This window comes from Uloborus diversus, unplaced genomic scaffold (assembly GCF_026930045.1).
Source record: "Uloborus diversus isolate 005 unplaced genomic scaffold, Udiv.v.3.1 scaffold_635, whole genome shotgun sequence".
Lineage (NCBI taxonomy): Eukaryota > Metazoa > Arthropoda > Arachnida > Araneae > Uloboridae > Uloborus > Uloborus diversus.
Genome location: NW_026558830.1, coordinates 21,849 through 28,533, shown reverse-complemented (window position 1 = coordinate 28,533; position 6,685 = coordinate 21,849). Strand labels below are relative to the sequence as shown.

At 33.1% G+C, this 6,685-nt stretch overlaps 1 long non-coding RNA gene across 1 annotated transcript; it reads left to right on the top strand.

Annotated features, from left to right (window-relative positions):
• Positions 1-1,003: 1,003 nt before the first annotated feature.
• Positions 1,004-6,466, top strand: LOC129233698 (uncharacterized). The gene is made up of 3 exons (XR_008581478.1): positions 1,004-1,114; positions 1,281-1,450; positions 4,414-6,466. It is a non-coding gene; the product is annotated as an uncharacterized LOC129233698 (long non-coding RNA).
• The last annotated feature ends 219 nt before the right edge of the window (positions 6,467-6,685 follow it).

The following is a 6,685-nucleotide window of genomic DNA, read 5'->3' as shown; positions in this document are numbered from 1 at the left end:
TTTAAGAGAAAATATTTGCTTCCATATATAATTTTAAAAAAAATGAAATTGATTAGACTAGAACCATTTAAACTATTTTCCATGTGGATAGCGTTTTTATTTTCATTCAAATATTATTAATATTCTTTAGTTAAAAGATAATTTTGAAATATGATTTTGTTTACCCATATTTTAAGGAAGGAAAAGTTTAGAGTGTACGAAACCAAAACAAATTGCAGGGTACCGCCACCTCCTCTCATTACAGCTCACAAACAATAAGAAAGGATCCAGCATTTTTTCTTTTTTTTTTTTTTTTTGAAGAGGAGGGGCGTCAAAAGGAGTAAATAAGACGTTCGGGTTAAAATAAAGCCCTAAAAGGCAGATTTAGGCTATATTCGTTGCTTAAGAGGAATTCATGAGCCTGGAAAACCTAGAGTCCCTGTGTTACTCGGAGTCACTCCGAACATAGGTCTGACGCACCCTTCTCTCAGAAATGAGTAACAATTTTCTCCAATTTTATACGCTTCAAGTAAAACACTATGATGTTTAAAAACTCTGTACTAACCAAATGCGTATGAGGGACGAGGGGGGGGGGAGGCATTTCATGTTTCATGCTAATAAGATGGCCTACCCCCGTTTTGGGGACTCATGTTGTGAAAATTTCGTTCTTACTCCTCTAAAATCAGAAGCTAGATCCACCTTTTGTAAAAATGATATGCAAAAAATTTATTTTCAACAAAGAGGTTTTAAAAACTTTTGTACTTGGGTATATTCGCAAAGAGCAACCGCTTACACCGGTTGATTGATGTCACTGATTTGGAGTCCCTATATGAAAACGTAGTTTTTCAATAGGGACTCTACACTGATTAACCGTGGTCCGAATCTTCTGTAACCTACTTCCGGTCGGTCCTTCATTGGTTGTTTGATCCTTACGAAAAAGGAAAGCCCTTGTGAAAAGCGCAGGATTGATATCAGTGAATGGCAACGCAGAATTTTTGTGTATATTTTTTTTTTCATTCCGCGTCTTAACGCGTAGTCAAAATGGTAGATATATTGAACGGTAATTGTCATTCTTCGTTGAAAATTGAATGCATTTTCTCCAGTTTCATTCCAAATTAATAAAATTCTCCATGAGGTAAAAAATAAATAATAAACTGTTAAATATTTAAAATAGTGTTCGTGTTCCAATGCGTTTGAAATTAATCTGTTTGGAATTGGTTGATAGGATTAATTCCCTATCAATCCTTCTTTTCCATGTAATACCTTAAAATTGAATATAAAGATAAACTTTTTTATTTCAGATGCGACGATGGAGAGTTCATTCGGAAAGGTAAAATTTGGAATGGCTACTAAACCAAGCAAAGCTAAACAAAGATATATTGCTCGAGACTATAAAGGGATGTCAAAAGATGATCTACGTCAGGAATTGCGGAAACGTGGTATAAAGATTAGCGGTAAAAAGGCTGATTTGGTATGTCTTGCATTTCTAATGTCCAAAGTTAAAATATGTAATTGGAAACAATAATAATTATCATTAAAAAAAATCATGTGCAAAGCAATGCCAGAGGATAATGTTTGTCTTGTACTAAATTTCATAGACTGGAAAGTGCAAATGAAGTACTTTAAATACTTTGATGTTTCTAGAATCCTTTTAAAAGAATTAGATAAGCCTTTGAAATTACTAAAGCAAAGTGTGCTCCATTTTATTTCATATCAAGTATTAACGATGAATTGTCCAAGTGGGCAGTATGTTATTCTCTTGTTACCTTTTTTCTAAATCTGTACACCATTTCTTTTGAAGAATTTTTTACTGTTGATCATTTTGTATTTAATTCATTGTTTATTTGTGGGTGGGTTGGAGGCGTGATCAAAAACTAATTGCATTGAACCAACAGCCAATGTAAGCAAATAACAGTGCATAATCTTCACTTCTTGCTGGTTCTTTCTCTCTGAGGACTGCCATCATTGATTTGACAAGTTGAAAACAATTTTTACTCTGTAATATTTTAATTTTCAAAAGAGTATGTTTTCCTATTTCTTTAGTTCCAATTACCCTTTATAAGGCTTCAGAATGCAGAATTTTATAGTCTTATTTTAGAACTCCCTAATATTATAAATATTCTATACCCCACTTAAAAGGGAGTCTTGCATCTCTCTTGATACCATTCCCCTCTTAAAGCCAATTCAAGAAGGACAGCAGGCAAACACATTAATAAACAAATGCAAAAAGTAAAAGCATGGCCTTATGTATCACAGGAAAAAGTCAAAACCTCAAAATAAAACTTTTATCTTTTTAAAGCACCCTTGTAAAAATGTGAATGGCATCATAAACAGAGCCATACTGCCCCCCCCCCCCACACACACACTTTAGTAGTAATTATTAGAATTAAATTGCTGAAATATTTACTTATCAAGATGGATGACTGCTTTTCTACATTACTAAAACTAGAGACGTACCGAGTACTCGGTAACTATTCGGTACTCGGCCAAATTTTGATCAGGTACTCGGCCAATACCGAGTGGTTGCAAAAAATTTAATATTGTTAAAGACAGATATTACAATTAATAATAAATGCAGGTATATAATAATATACTGCAATTACTAAAAGCACACATGTGATTTTTCAGTATTTTTACTGAATTCAGTATTTTTTGAGAGCAAAGTATTGTATGCAGAAAAAAAAGGAGGGGGCATTGGAAGTTAAATTCAATATATTCCAGTTAATTTCATGCATCCAATTAAAATAGTCTGCTATATAGACACAAAAATACATAGGAGAGCTTTCAGTTGTAGTAAAATATACTAACAGTGCTGTGTTAGTTCACACAGCCAAGCAATTTCAGTATTTTTCTTTCTGTTTGAGTCACATGTCTGTAAAAGTTCAAATTTACAAGCCAAGGTTACATTTTAAGAATAATGAAGTTTATATTGCTTTAATGTAATAAATCTTAATTTTAATGTCCCCAAAGTTAATAAAAATTTATTTATAAAAAATTAGGCAAAAAAAGGTAAGTATAGAAAATATGCAATTTTTATATCATTAAATTGATTTTTGCTACGAACAAAAATTATTTATAAGGAATAGAAAAATACCTTTGTTTTAAAAAATAAAAGCAAACAAAACAACGTTAAAATCAGAAATGTGCAGGAACACTGCAGACACGTGTTTTGGCGTTACAAGGAACGCCTTTTTCAATGCATAAAATGTGAGCTCATGGATTTAAAGACATCCAACAAAAGTCGGATTTTTTTGTCGAATGTCTTCTCATTCATTAGCTCACATTTTATGCCATAAAAAAGACATTCTAATAACGCAGAAGCAGGTGTCTGCACTGTTCCTGTATTTGCTTTTAAAAATTATTTATGTTATGCGGACTAAAACTATAATAGATTGGTATAAGTTTGTTTTAATTCTAACTTGATTACTCATACCTTTTATTTATTTGTTTATTTTTTAATTTTAAAAATAACTTTTTTCTAAAAATTTTTTACATAATTAAATTTCAGCTGTAATATTGTTTCAAAAACTATTATATGTACATGAAGGTCTATACTACTATTCCGATGAGTTCAAATGTACCACGTATATGTCGGTGGTTCTTCTTAAAACATAATTGGTACTCAGTAACTCACAACTCGGTACTCGGCCGAGTAGTGAAAGGCCGAGTACTTGGTACTCGGCCAAAGTGCTACTCGGTACCTCTCTAACTAAAACTAATATGCACATAGTTAATCTATGGATGTTTCCCAAGAGTGATGGCATAAATCCCCCCCCCCCCCCCAATGTTTTGCAGCATCCCCCTAGTAGTGCAATTTTCTAATAAATAATTTTAAAACATCTACAAAATGCCAATGGCATAGTCTCTGCCATGAGCCATCAATCCCCCCTCCCCCTCGGGTCGTCACCCATGCTTTAGCTATCATTTTTAAGAAAAATACTGAAATATTTTCTTAACAAAATTACCTACATGGCTGTTCTATGCAGACACTTTTGTTACGAATGCTCATCCCAAGAGTGATGGCATCCCCCTCACAATTTCACAGAGCCCTCCCCCCCCCCCCCACAGTTTAGAATTGAGTAGAAAGAAAAGGTGAAAACAAAACAGGCATCTCTCGCTGTGCAGGAGACCACAGTGACTAAGCAGGGGCATGCACAGAAATTTGGGAGCCTGTCTCAAACGACTCTTCCCCCTCCATATTGTTTTATCCCTTCTTCTCTGCATATATTTAATCCATCATTTTTGAAAATCTCTTTTCTCCTTTGGGTCCAGTCTAACAGATGTCCCTTCTCCCCCCCCCCCCTCCTTGTGCACCGCCCCTGACTGTAAGGTTTAAAAAAGCATTTGCTCTGGCATCTCCTTGCACCTCAGTTTTTCATTATATTTTTTCTATGTTTTACTCATATTTTTTAAAACTTAGTATTTTATTTCCAGGCATTCCTTTTTGATGTCTTATAATGAGTATTGGGACTAATCTAATGCTGGTTTACTTTGCAGACTATTTTTTTTTTTTTTTTGAATTCTGCGTCGCTGACTGCTGATAATAATTCTGCTGCTGGGCCCGGGTCTTTCATTTATATTTATATAGGTAATAGTAAAATGACAGGAGTAAAGTATATAATCATTTTAAGACATTTAAAGAATATGGTACATCTTCAATAAGTTCCAGAATACCAATTTCAATTTTGTTTCACTTTGACAAATACTGGAAAATGGGCTTCTCAATCTCCCCAAAATGTTATCTTTTTCTGAAGTAGCTAGTCAAACAAACCTATTTTTCTCTTGTGGCTTCATAAAATTGGTTTGCCTTTTTCAACTTCTTACTGAAATGTGCTTTTGGTGCTTCATGTTTTTTTTTCTCTGTTACAAGATCCTTTACAGAAAAAGGTCCCCTAAAAAGGATCCCATCATTTGGTCTTCGAGAAAACTGCTGCATGAACTGAACATCAATTGTTCTCAAAAACTAAATGGTGGTCTCCAGCTATAAGGTGGGGAAAGAAAAAAAATAATTCAAGTCAAAAAGTTCAGAATAAAGGTTTATCTTAAACTTTTGTTAGTATCAAAATAAAAACAATCAATGCAATGCCTACTGTGTTGATCCCCCCCCCCCCCCCACATGTAGTACATATCTTCGCCTCAGAGCAACACTAAGACATCTAATCCCGGGAATAACACTAAGAGCCGCTCTGAAGAGATGATATTCTATTTCAGATTCTTTTTCTTTTCTTTTTTTTTTTTTTTAAATTTTGTGTAGCTCTGTAAACTCGATTTTCATCAGCTAATGAACTCCACTACCTCTGCATCTTCATTTGAAAAAATTTGCATGCTATGCTGCTGTAGGCAGTTTGTTTCTAAGGTTATTTTGGAGCTGTTTAATTTATTAGACAGGTAAAAATGGAATAAAATTAGAAGAAAAAGTGTACTCTTTCGTTTCTTGTCCCAAAAGATAGCACCTATTAGAAGAGATCATATTGAGGGGGGGGGGGATTAGCATTAAGAATTATGTGGAATACCTTTTTTTTTTAATCTTTCAATTCTAGGTTTTTCTTAGTAATCTTAACACAAATTCAAAAAAAAAAAAAGATTGTTTTAAAGGATTTCAACTTGCACAACTGGTTGCTCAGCAAGACAATTGCAATTATTTGGTGTATCTCCTTGACTCTTCTGAATTTGTTCACACCACAATAGGTGTTTTTTTCAAGGATATCCCATGCTGGCTCCTTTTTGTTTTCTTTTTTTGGAGATAAATGCATGCTTGCTACCCTCCTCCTGAGGTAAATTTGTCCCTTACTTCATTTTTTATGAAGAAAAAAAAAGATGTCCTTAGCATTTTGAAAAAATGAGTTAATCTTTCTGCCTTTTTTAAAAAATAGAAATCAAGATGACAGTTTTTCCCGTTGCCTGATATAAAAACAGAAAATGACCTTTCGGCAGAGCTTCTATCCGCACAAAATAATGGATTGACTCCTCACACAAATGGTGGTGAAAGCTGTTAATGGTCAAAACAAAACAAATCAAATTAAGGGGTGTGGGGGGAATCTCAGATTAAAACATTTAAGAACATTAAAAATTAAACTTGCATTTTGTTTAAGTTCAGATCTATGGAAACAAGTACATTTTATTTATCTTTATCTTCCAACTTCAATAGTAAAAAAAAGAGAGAGACTAGTTTGTAAAGCAGTGGGGGGACTTCATTGCTGGTTAGAGGGCAAGTGGCATTTTGGAATGACGCATTTTTCATTGTTAAACTCTAAGCCTCTCTCAGTAATCCATTTTTCTAATGTTATTTTGTCTATTTATTTAAGTTTTGAGAAACTTAAGTTTTGAAACCCTTGTGTAATTACTTTTTCTTGAATTTATTTGTGTTGATTTGTATTGTTACTATGTGTACCACTTATACTTATTTAATTATTTTTTTTTAATTCTATTTTGTTAGTTATTTTATGTTTTTATTATTTAAAAAAAACAATTGCAAGTTTATTTTATTATTTTTGTATGCTTTATTACTTTTTCTGCAATAAAATATTGTTTCATTTTGTGTTATGTTCTTTGGTTTATTTTATTCACGTTAGAAATAATATGAAGCTCATGCTAAGAACATTGCAGTAGTAATACAGGAACTTATTACAAGTGTACTACTATATCGAGCTGCGGCAGATTTAAACAGTGATGAAGTGTCCACATTATAAAGAACAAAAACTATGAT